The following is a 13,407-nucleotide window of genomic DNA, read 5'->3' as shown; positions in this document are numbered from 1 at the left end:
AAAAGAGAAATATAAATGACACTGATAATTCAAAATTAATGGCAGCTGAATGTACAGTAATTTATCTCTAAGTTATGGCTAAGCATAAGACTTACGGTGCCAAAAATGCAGAGAGATTTTCCAGATATTTCCCACCAATGAAAGAAACGCCTGTAATGCCTGATGGTGGAGTTGGCTTACACCACTCCAGCACCCACAGCCCTGCTCAGGTTGGGAGGTATGTGCTGGAGACAAGAGTTTAGGATACACCAGCAAACATAGATCAGAATGCACTTTCTCTGCTGAATCACCTGGTACTTCTCCATAGTTTTTAGCTTATATTGCTCGATAAATAGATTAGGTGAAGGATGAATATGTGAAATAAAGTGATGCTATTTACTTCTGCGTGTAAAAGATAAACGAGAAATGGCAAAGCATTGCACAAACATTTTGACACCAGTGCTAACAGACAATGTTGATAACTCTGTAAAATGCAAAACTGGCATGATGTATGAAGAACAGACCTGTCATACATGCAAAAAATAAAGCTGACAGTAAAAGGAAGTCTTTGCAGCTGTGAACTTCCAGGCTAACTGAAAAGGTAGGATCCATGATCACACAGACACATGGGCAGCTGAGTCATGCACAATTTGAGAGGGGTATTCTAAAAAAGACAGCCAGTCTGCTGCAGGCTGGGCTAAACCTTGGGGACAACTCTGTTGGCTGAAAAAACTGAACATTTTCTACTGAAGAAGAAAGCTATGGCAAGTGATCCATTTGAAAAATGACAGCATGAACTAGTGTTCAGAAGATCTCTCTGCATTATTTCATCAGCTCTCTTGTTAAAACCTGATATCTTCTTTACACCCACTTACCTTTTTAATTAGCCTAGTAATTTTATAGGTTGTCTTAAACTCTCACTAGTTTTCAGGAGACTTTGTTTCTTTAGACAAGGAATACGGAAAATTTTGAAAAAAATTTTGATCATCCTAGATCATGTTAGTGTTTGATCTGAAGCTGAGGGTTCAATAGTTTCACATGAAACACAACTGTCTAAATCAAGAGACACATCTCACCCTGAGTGGTTGTCTAAAATAGGTCAGATGAATCACCCTCTGGAGAAAGGAGTACAGAATGCCTACAGAGGCTGCATAATTAGGGCTTGTGACTTTTGAAGTTAACGGGATGAATCCTGTGCTGAAGAGCTGTAGTTTGCAGGGTACTGTGAAAAAGGCCATGAAATGAAGGCTGTGTACAAAACTGAGTATTTTAAATGCCCTTCATCATCTCATCAGAATCAGCTGAAGACCCTGCTGGGGTGGGTTGAAGCAGCAGGTAGAGAAGTACTTCAAGGCTATGCCACAATGTGTATGCACAACAAAGCAGAGTTAAGATTGTTCAGGCAGTTTTGTTTTAATTGATAACATGAAGTAATTGGCTTACCTTGGATTTCCTCCACTATTGCTTAGACTGCAGAAGAACTTAAATTATCTTTAAATAAACTCCATCTTAGCTGGTGACCCATGAAATGGTTTGCAGGGTAAAAACTGATGTTATTAACATGCTCAGCAAAGCTGCTATTTTCACCAACATTTCACGAAGGCACTGTAAAAGAAAAGGTCACCTGAGAGGAACAATTCACGTACAAAACACTTCCTCAAAGAATTTATCTACAAAGATCTTTTTTCTTCAAGATTTTGCACACTGATTCATAGAGTTCAAAAGAGCTGTCTCTGGGTTCCATCCTCCCACCCTTCAGTTCCAGGTAGAAAGTTCTCCCTGCTGCTGGTGAAGTTGTCCCCAGATGTCCCATTTCCTTCAAAGGTGATAGTGTTCTTCTGGAAGGGACACCTAGCCCCGGTTGTTGAAACATTGTGAGGATTGAATGTACAGATGAAGACTTGCTTCAAGTGTTCAAACCCCAATCAGTAGCCCAAATACAGGATGACGTCTTGCCCCTTTGTTTCTGAGAACTGCTTCACTTATTACCACATGGCCTTAAGCACTAGTGGGATTTTCCCCTAAGAGGCATCCATTCAGTAGATCTTTTGCAGGATTGATAGTTTTGTAAGCTGAAAGCAGTGGTGAAGCCTGAAGGGGTCAGTGAAAGCTTAACTGCTTGATAACGATCCACAAACATTAAGGCATTACATAGAAAAACTAATCTGTAATTAAGTCTTCATTGCCAGATAAAAGGGAAGGGAGAGCCCAAAATCTGGTAATTCCCTCTCCCAGGTTCCGTGTGTGAGCCTCTAATTCCTCTGTCTTTTCTGATTTATAGAACAAAGAGGAAATTGTTTTGGGAAAGCTTGAAAATTCTTCATACAAGTAAAATTTTTAGAAACGTTTACAAATACTGCATATGTCTATTCATCTTGGGTCTTTTTTTTTAAATATGTTATTTGCCACATCTGGATTAAAATAATATTGGAGGATAGTGTGTTTAGAAAAAAAATTCCTATATAATGCTAATACTTAAGAAGACCTTTAGACTCTATGGTCAAAGAAAATAGTGACCCAAGAGCATATTAATATTTATTTTGCCTCTTTTTTTCATGGGGGAAAAAAAATATGCATCCACTGAGATCTCAGCCGTGGGAGCTTGTGGCTTACCAGAACGGAGCCTTTTGCAATGGCAAATACTTTTCAATAAATTACAATTACATAGTACCGAAGTTTCGACAAAGAGAAACATTTGTTCAGGAAAAACAGCGCTTTGATAATAATTTCTGTGTGAAAGAGAAGCCCCCAAACATCACAGTTGCACAGAATAAAAAGCTTAATTGTCAGGCATTAGCCAGCATGCCCTGAGAGCAGCAGGCTCTGCTGGACCAGCCACCTGCTGCCATGGCTGGATTGTCCTCACAGGTAGCAGTGAATCCTTTGCAGTCCAACATTGCCTTGAGGGCTGAAGGACACCAGGGTGGAAAGGGAGGCCCTGCTGCTGCCTAGGGATGCTCAGTGCCAAGAGCCACGTGGGATGTTTGTTAGAGGACAAGAGGAGTGTCCTTCTGCAGGGAGAGATGGAGCGAGCAGCGCAGCTGGGAGGTGGTAGGGCTCCGAGTGGGGGGAGATGAAAGGAGGAGAAACTGAACACAAGTATGCACGCCTCCAGGTCTCCAAAGGCTAAAGCTGTTAAACTTTGGAACCACGCTAGCTCCAGGAAATAGCTGAAGTTCACATCCTATCCTCACAGCCTGCATTTAGCTGCACATTTACTCTTAAGTTTATTTTTAATTTTATGGCTGGTCCGCATGCCATCCGTTGGCCTATGCTCCTGGCCCTGCCATATTAGTTCTGAGTCTCAAAGGATACTTTTCTTTTTCTTTATGGTAGTACAATGCTAAATTACGTTCATAAGCTTGCACATTCTTCAACTTCCTTAACTGTTCATGACATTTTTTTCACATTTCTATAGTAACTTTTCTCTCAGGAACACACAAGAAGACAATGTAAGGAAGGTGGTTAAGTTAATTAAGATTATTAAAATACAATAACTAAGAAATTTGATACTTTATTAACATGATTAAGTGTTTTAAATCATAATTAATCTAAGAGGGAAGGAAATGAAGCCTTGACTAAATCCCAGCACTACCTAAAGCTGGGAATCTCAATTTGCACATCTGAATCCTGCACAGAGTGGGATCTATCTGAGGAGGCCAGCACTGAGTCTTTATCATCTCCCACTGTAGGGGCAGATGGAGGAAAAGGATGGGGAAGAATGTGTCCAAGATTTCCAGCCTCTTAGCATTGCACTGCAGAAGCAGGGTGAGGAGCAAAGGGAATCCCATTGGGGATTCCCTTAGGTTTTCCTGACCCATTATGGGAGCAGAGGAGAAAAGCCATCATCCAAGAGAACATCTGTAGCAGATGGATTTTCCCCACAAACACCAGAAGAATCTGAAAACCCACAGTAGCTGCAATGATGGCAGCTTTGACAATAATATTCATCTTGGCTGAGGTCAGGAACACACTTCTCTGAATGTGGAACATTCACAGGGAGTTAGTCATATAAACCCAGACAGCAAAGCCAGCTGCAGCATGGAAGATTTTACTGTGTATCAGGGCTGGAGCTACAGTGAACTCATAGCACGCCGATAAGAAAATGTGCTTAGAGCATCTCAGTACTCACATACTGCTCAAAGCCTTCACACAGTTGTCAGAGGTTGTTTTTGCTTGTTTTTTTGTTTTTTGGGTTTTTTTTAACAATGCCTTGTTTGCAGGAGCACTTTTAAATGGGTCAGTCACATTTCCATTGGGCAGAAAATTTTATGATAATTGGTGGGGTTTCAAAGGCAATTTTCAAAGAAATGTCCTGGTTTGACTTCTTGAAGAATTCTGTATTATATGCACAGGAAACTCATGCATTCACCTCTGCTGTTAGGGTCAACACCTCTCACCAAATTCCTGCAAACAGCGCCCTTGTTCATGTGAAATCAGCAGAGACAGCTTCTGCTGGATTTCGTTTAGTTCCTAAGTACATGGTAGAAACCTGGCAGACACTGGGAAAAAAATGAGAGTTTAAGTGGCACCACAATGGTGCTAAAATGGGGATTAGTATTAGCATGGGCTTTGAATTCAGGGTAATAGAAGTAAAACCAGACGTGTTTTGTTTGGCATGTATTTCATGTCCCAGTGAAACTGGCATACCACCATTTGATCAGGCACGAAGCCATCCCAACAGATGGTCCCCAGCAGCAGCAGCCAAAAGACCATGTATGAACATCAAATGTGTTTGAGAAGGGCAGGACTCCAGGCTGCCAATGTCAAAATTGTTTTCCATTCCCAGCTTCCGTGCCGATGGCTAGTGGTGCTATGCAGCCCCTCCACTGCACTGGGGACAAATCCAGCATTGTGGGGAGGATTTATAATCAGGATCTTTATTGTCAGAACTTTTGTGACCACCTTCATCTGGCCTCTTGCAGCAGGCCTTCATCATATCAGTTTAAAAATGCTGCTGTACCCATCATTTGTGTTTAAATGAAAAGATGGAGAAAGAGCAGGCTTCTGCTGCATGATATTATCATGGCCTTGGTGCATAAGGGCACCAAGAGTGCTCACAGAATAGGTGCATCTGGGAGGCAGATACATTTCTTTCAGGGCCAAATGAAACAAGCACAAACATTTTCTGTGCCAGTGCCAGCCACTGCACATTGTAAGGAGAGATTTTTTTTTCAGTCTGCAATTGGAGGGCTGCTGAGCAAATGTGCTGATCATGTTCCTGGGCTGTAGCCTACATAAGTTGTGAGTTTGGTTTGCACAGGTTTGGTTAATCCACTGTGGATCTGAATAAACCCCAGCTCTTCCCTGCTCCAGTCATCACATCTTTATGTACAGCGGTGCCATTCAGGCCCTGTTGAGCCCTCTGCTTTCCTGCTTTATACCCGTGCAGGGATGTGCCTTCATTCCCAAGAAATACTGGAGCACTGAGATTACAGCCAATATCTCTGCTTTTCCCTCCCGTTTCTAATCTTACTCCAAAACAGAAGGTGTTTATCACATGGCAGGAGAAAGCAGGAGGCAAGTGAGTCTGAAACCTCAGAAGAATGCTGTCCCCTGTGCCCACCAGTGCCCAGCCTGGCCAGGGCACAGCCAGGGACATGGAGCAAGAGTGGTGGCAGGAGCTGCCTCTGGCTGGCTCCTCATGGTCACATCCATTGCTGGTGCTCTGTGCAAAGACAGGAGCCCCCTGAGGCCACCAGGCCCTAAGGCTTGATCCCCACACCACACGGCACACAGGGGCCACTGGCTGTGAAGAAGATTTTTCACTTCTTCTGCTTCATCTCCTACATGGTTTTCCACTCTACAGGACATTTTAGCCTTTTGAATGACAAAAATATCCTAAAGTTCCTTTGGAGCTCACAGAGCTGAGGATCAGCTTCTTTTTACTCAGGTTCATGGCTCGATTGCCATTCACTGTATATCGTGGTGTTGTCCATCAGGGAGCTTCCTGGAGCTTAACAAGCCAGACATGTAAGCTTCACAAGCATGCAAACATAGACATATGTATTCCAAATAACTTCTCTCATTGCTGAAACGCAGCCATCCCGCCATGAATTGTGGCAATTTTTCAACAATGTGCAGCTGCATTACCAAACCGTGCAGGATAGGAAGCAAAGGATACCTTATTTCAAGGAAACTCAGGAGGAACCCAAGGTTGTCTCCGTAGAATTAATCCCATGTGAATTTGTCTCCTGACCAGGTTAAATAGTTGGCAAGTCGGAAGGAAAGGAGAATATTTTTCATTAATACTGGGGATATAATTTGCTTATATTTCAACCCTTCTGTGTGTATGAACCTTGAAAATAGCTTGTGATTCAACATCAGATGCTTTTGTGCAATTGTCCTGCCAAGTGAAACTTGTTTGAGCTTCGCTGATGTTCCAATACCAACAGTTGATACAATCTGGCTAAACCCTAAATTTCCATTTGTTACGCTCCTTGAATGTTTCCAATACTAAATAAAATGTCAAAAACTAAATGGATTCACGACTTTATTGGAGTGCAGAAAGAGGGGTTGCATGCACTGATTTGTATATTCAGTGAATACCAGAAGGTCTTGAATCTGGCAAGAGTGAAAGAGATGGTGCCAAGCTAACTCCAAACAGCTTTTTCAATAGCATCTCCCCTCACAAGGCCTCAGGTAGAGCAGCTCTAGAAAATGCTGACACAGTCAACATGATGGCACTTCCAGCAAAGAGTCTCAGCACCACCTAATGAATTGCAATTTTTTTTTCCTGGCAACACCTGCAGGTCTGTGGGAATTCCTCAATCACAGATTGAGCAAGCCTAGAGTCTGGGGCAAGAGAGAAGCCGAATATGTGGTTTGATATTAATACTTTTGCCTGCACCTTCTGAATGAAAGTTCATCTAGAAATAAGTCAGAAACAGTTCACTTGCAGCAATTTTAGTTTTGCCCAGGTTTGTTTGACTTTCCAGGTGCTTCATATTTTCTACAGGTTTGGTTCTGGTTTGCAGGTTTGGTTTGCAGCAAGCAGCATTTTCTTTGTGGGTCTGACCTAAACCCCTGCTTATCGCACTAACAAATTTTTAAATAATCTTTTTTTACCCATTTAAGGCTTATGCTGGAAAACAGGACAGAGGCATTTCACAGTTTTATCTGTCTGTTGGTGCTGGTGGCACACGGACACTTCTGTATAAACTCTTTAAAGGACTGAAACAATGAAGTCTTCAGTGGTATCTTTGCCACTTCATCTCGAGGGATGTTTTGGGTTTATTTCTCTTGTGAAAGTTTGCAACATTTCAGAGTGAGATGTGTGCCTCATCATGCTTTAAGGACTCTGATGCACAGCATCAATTTCAGTTTAGATCTTGAACTGGGTTCTTAGCAGTTCAGTTCAAATACTTAGCATATGCATGAGCTTCCCTTTAAAGTCTTATTCCGGTGAGCAGAAGGGTGCTTTGCTACCCGGAGAGTCCTGAGGTTTTGCTAAAAAGGAGTTGGTGGGGGAGTTTTCGGGCTTTCCGGAACTGTGCTGCCATCTCCCGATCAAACGTGAGGCTTCCCGCAATGAAAGCCTGCTGGGACAAAGGCTAGCAATATTTTCCCTTCACTTTCCAGAAAGGACAGAGAATCATTTAGGTTGGAAACAACTTCTAAGATCAGTGAGTCCAACTCTGAACACAGCATCACTGAGTTCACCGCTAAAGCACTAAACCATTAAACTTTTTCTATTGCTTGTTACTTGAGAGAAGAGACCAACACCCACCTCGCTACAAACTCATTTCAGGGAGTTGTAGAGAGACATAAGGTCAACCCAAGCCTTCTTTTCTCCAGCATAAATAACCCCAGCTCGCTCGGCCGCTCTTTGTAGGACTTGTGCTCTGCAAGGAACCTCATCCCTTTCCCCACACCTGCTCTGTTTGCCACGAGTGCTTGTGCAGAGGACACACACACACGGGCAGTGGCACTGAGGCTGGGTTCAGAGGAGGGGAGGACCAGAACTGCCGGGAGCTGCTCTCGAGAAGGATTCTTCTCCCTAATCTGCCTGGGAGGCAGAGAGGCTGGACAAACCCCTATTCTTTGAGTAGATGAAGATGAGTAACATTTTCTGAATATTGGCTTTTGTGAAATTCAACTTTGATTTTTAGGAATATTTCCTCCCCCAAATGTCCAATCCCACTTTTTCTGATGCATTCACTATTTGCCCACATCCATGATACAACTTCAACGCCTGTTGAAGTTTTTGCTCTGTCTCTTCCCCTCTCCTCACCTTCGTATTGAGACTTCGTTCTGTTTCCCTGAGGCTGCATGGGGCTGCGCCAACCTCCTTCCTTCCTACCACTCATGCACCTCTTTTCTTCTTGTGCGGCGACTGCCTTGCTGAGCCCCTTTAAACCATGAGACCGAGGGCACTTTTGGAATTTCCCTTGGGATTACCCACAAACACTTGAGTGGTCCCCTCGGGAAGACGGCAAGCGCCGGCACCCGGGGTCAATTGACGCTCCCCGGCAAGCAGGGCACGGTTCTCACCATGGGTTTAGGAACAGCGCTGCCAGCCGTGCCTCCTCAGGAATGACGGACTTGAGAGCTCTGCGCTCCTCCCGCACCGCATGCCTCACCGCGCCCTTCTCCCACTGCACACCGCATCCCTCACCGCGCCCTTCTCCCACTGCACACCGCATCCCTCACCGCGCCCTTCTCCCACTGCACACCGCATCCCTCACCGCGCCCTTCTCCCACTGCACACCGCATCCCACCCCAAACAGGCACCGCGCCTGCCCCGCACTCGTTCGGCGCTCTGCTCTGCTCCCGCGCACCCTTCCCCCGCTCCGCACATTCCCCATCCCGCACATCTCTCCCGCCCCGCACATTCCCCATCCCGCACATCTCTCCCGCCCCGCACATTCCCCATCCCGCACATCTCTCCCGCCCCGCACATTCCCCATCCCGCACACCCCCCCGCCCCGCACATTCCCCATCCCGCACACCCCCCCGCTCCGCACATTCCCCATCCCGCACATCTCTCCCGCCCCGCACATTCCCCATCCCGCACATCTCTCCTGCCCCGCACATTCCCCATCCCGCACACCCCCCCGCCCCGCACATTCCCCATCCCGCACATCTCTCCCGCCCCGCACATTCCCCATCCCGCACACCCCCCCGCTCCGCACATTCCCCATCCCGCACATCTCTCCCGCCCCGCACATTCCCCATCCCGCACATCTCTCCCGCCCCGCACATTCCCCATCCCGCACACCCCCCCGCCCCGCACATTCCCCATCCCGCACATCTCTCCCGCCCCGCACATTCCCCATCCCGCACACCCCCCCGCCCCGCACATTCCCCATCCCGCACATCTCTCCCGCCCCGTACATTCCCCATCCCGCACACCCCCCCGCTCCGCGCCCTGCGAGGGTCGGCAGTGCCGCTCTGTGCCCGCCAGGGAGCACCCCAGGGCCAATGTCAGCTCTCACTCACCTTCCCTTACTTTATTTAATGCATTTTACTTTACTTCATGTTATTTTTATTTTATTACTTGTTATTTATTTTTCCTTTTTTAATGGGTTTATTTTGGATTTTTTTTAATAATTTCCTTTTTTGTTTTACCCGGAGGAAATAAACCCTACATGTGGTGGGTCCAAAAGTGCCCCTGGCAGTGATGGTCTAAGGGTCACATTTGCTGGCTTGAAAGGAGCAAGTAAAGCATTAAGTGCCCCGCCAAACATTTATAATGGCAAAGGGTTTCCCTCTCAGATATTCAGAGACTCTTTTGTATCCAAACTCAGAGTGGTATTTACTCTTTAGCCCCTGCTCTATTCATTTATTCAGGCTTATTTATAAATAAAAGTATATGGTTCAATAAGTGAACCGTTATTGAAAATTTTTTTTAGCAATAAGGCATGAATTTGCTTCTATGTTCCTTCTGACACAGGAGTAAAGATTTAATAGTAGCACACCGCCTCTCTTACAGTATGATTTCTGTCACTAAAGTAATGGCAAGTGGAATAAGAGACAGGTGGTGGTATCTATAAACTCTGCTAATGGCCCCATCAACATATGTTTAATGTATTTTAAACTATACTTCACATCCTACTGTTGCCAGTACATTTCCTCTGGCACCTCTTCTCAACAAAGAAATTTGGAGAGGAAAGGAAACATTAATAAATCCAAAGTGTTTAATTTGAAAGCAGATATAAAGCTTAACACTCTCATAAGAAGGCTTATTTGGCAAGAGATCAGCTCATTACAGACCTCAATAATTTTGTTGCTAGCATTAGTGAAAGGCTTTGACAAAGCAAAGGCTTTTTAGATATAGTTATGGGTTTTCTGCTGTGTTTGGTATTTGATCATGTCATGAAACAGCATCACCTTCTAATGGATTACAAAAGTTGACCAGTCATGAGACAACCCTGGGTAAATGTTTGTTAGGAGGAAAAAAGGTTGGTCTACAACAACAGGATTCCAACAGGATTTTTAAACAAGTTTAAAAAACTTGCCTAGTTTTTTTAAACTTATCTTCCTCTATGTACTGCACAGATAGATTTCAGGCTCTGAAATCTACCTGCCATTTCACTGCCATTTCACCTCCAAACTTTCAGAGGGTGAGCTTTGGGTGGTGACAACTTGTCTTTCTCCTCCTCCTTCTCTTCATCCCTGTGCCCCAGGTGCTGCCAGAACAGCAGGGTCATAATCCCCGGCAGTGTCACCGAGTGCTTCAAGAGCACCGATAACAGCGATGGCAGCACTGATAGGTAGCCCTTGTGCCAGCATATTCTATCCAAAATCTTGCCAAAGAATTTGGAGTGAGATCAGCTGTCTTCAGAGTGCAGAGATTCCACAAAGAATGGAAATCTACAAAAGTAGTCTCCTGTGTGTGAAGCCAAGACTCAGCTCATTAGCACTGAATTATGCCTGACCGACTCCCGATTCCTACTGAAACCAACATTTAATATGGCATATCCTGAATGTGCATCATGTGAAACAGCTACCATTGGACAGCCTGGTTTAGTAGCACTGCTGCAATCCTTCACCAGACACACTTTCTCCCAAAGAGCTGTGTTTCTTGAAACACATCATAACTGTGATGTTGGCATGCTTTCCCTGGGGCCGTGCTTGAATAGCAGTGATGACAGCCAAAATTCCCAGCTGAACTGCAGTATTCACAGCATGCCTCTGATTTGTAATACCTAAGCTGAAATCACTCAAAATGACCAATTTTCTTGTGGCCTCCTCAGGATACAAGGCCCTTTCCAAAAAGTGGATATTTGGCGTGATACTGGGACAAAGAAACAGTGTCAGTTGTAAAATGCCAGTGCAGAAGACAGGAGGAGCTCTTAGGTACCAAACCCCAGCTGGACTTTTGTTATCCCAGCTCCTATGTATTTTTATCTATGGAGTCTCCATAATGTACACCTGTAGGAATCATCTCCTCACAGAAGACAGCCTCCATCCTTATCTCCTCTTGGGGTTCAGGGGGAGACAGAGGAGATGCTTTCACTTCACAGCTTTTCCCTCAAGGAATCTGTTCAGGAAAGTGTGCCCAAGGTGTACTCATGACAGAGAAGAGTCCTGCTCCCAGAAGTGGGCACTGAGCATCAGTCTCCGTGGTTCTGGGTGAGAGCAGTCACTAAAGAGCTACTGGCTTAAGCACAGAATTATCCTGAGAGCAGTCATGGAACCTGTGTCCAACACACTATGGGGAGAGGTTGAGATCAGATACAAACTCATGGGTTCAGCCCCAAGCTAAGATTTTTTTTTTTTTTAATCTTTAAGCTAAGGCTGCGACCATGCCTTGTTTATTTGGTTTGATTTCCTTATTACAAGTACCTGCTTAGGGTAAAAAAAGGAGGTAAGCCTGAAAATTAAAGAAATTACAAGGCATTCTCAACTCCTCTAGAATATACTTTTAAGCACTATTTACTATTATATCTAATAACATTTGTTATCATATCCTAGGAAAAAAATACAAGTATTTTCTATTCACATATAAAAATAATTCAAGTTGGTTTTGTGTTGTCAGTGCTATGCTATTCATGCTGTGATTTCCACCAGAACCTTAGTTTATGGTGCTTTTTTCTGTTATTAAAAAGGATTGTTTCCACTCTAATGAAATGAAGCACTTCAACATGCACTTAGTCTTAATTGAAAGTCAATGAATCTGCTCATATATGTAAAGTTAACTTACTAAAAGCTGGACTGGAATATACAGCAACCTGAAGGATCAGGTCCTAGGAATGTTTCCTCTTTCCCTTTAATCATTAAAGGGGATCTTCGCTTGGATACAGCAGTGTATCCTTTCCCCTCATTTTAGCCAGTGCAGCTCTCTGACCCAAATGCTGTTATTTATGAGGAACCCCAGAGAAACAAATCAACTGCTAGAAACTCTTATCTGACTTTGCAGTTATGATCCCAAACACCCAAAGTTAGTCACAAATATTGCAATAAAAATTATAAAGGGGGATCACAGTCATGAGATCTCCTCCGTATTGTAGCATCACTTTTCGAGACCATTTTCACTCTTCCTTTACTTTGTGCTTTTGCTCAGGGGTCAGTGATAAGAAAAAGTGTTGAAAATGATCTCCCACTTCTCTGTTTTGGCTTTTACTTCCAGGGATCCATGTCTCTTGTCACCAGCTTGCCCAGTCCCTGATTTACCCACCCAGACAAGGGGTGAGCAGTGCCTCACAATGTTTCATGTGCAGCAGGGGTGGTGGACACCTCATGCTGTGTCATGATGGGGGCAGATGGGACTGAATCTTAGCATATTGATAACCAAGTAGAGCCAGACTTCCTCTGACTCCCTTGGCTCCATGTTTGACTGGGTGTTTATAAGGCACACAGGCCAACAGAGGGAGGGTTTGTCATTAAAGAATATGCAGCATATGTACACACTGGGCTAAGACCAGCACCAAGGCTCTCAGCTGCAAGAGCACAGCTTAGTGAGATTTCCCTACAACTTGCTCTATAGAGCTGCTGCTTTTCCTGCGTGTGAAAGATCAAGTCTGGGCTATTTGAGATCATCTCCAGCTTTTTCTTTCCCTGTGCCTTCCCATGTCTTGTTATTTCTTTTCCTGTAAAATCCAGCCTTTAAAATTCTTATTTCACTCAGTTTTGTTCTCATTTTATGTATAAATACCTCTACCTGCTCATCTCTTTTATCTCTGTATTCATTCCTGACAAGGTGCTAATAATTCTCTCAGGTACCCATGAAATACTGGACTTTACATACAACCCTGCTGAGCCTCCGTGTGCTGTATAGTATTGCCGTTTGTTTCCTTCGGGTTGTTTGTGTCTCTCTCAGAGCTGCCCATTGATACTGAGGCAGAGATGGTTAACAAATACAGGCTGGGAAAATCAGTTGATCTTCCGTTTGCTGAAGGCCTGATGGAGAGCTGTACTGCAGTAGCTAATGCAAAGTTCTGGTTAAATATTGTCCTACCGTTTGCACTATACCGTCTGTTGTTT

The sequence above is a fragment of the Cinclus cinclus genome, chromosome 3 (genome assembly GCF_963662255.1).
Source record: "Cinclus cinclus chromosome 3, bCinCin1.1, whole genome shotgun sequence".
Taxonomy (NCBI): domain Eukaryota; kingdom Metazoa; phylum Chordata; class Aves; order Passeriformes; family Cinclidae; genus Cinclus; species Cinclus cinclus.
The sequence above is the reverse complement of the archived record's forward strand: the minus strand, read 5'-3'. Positions refer to the sequence as shown.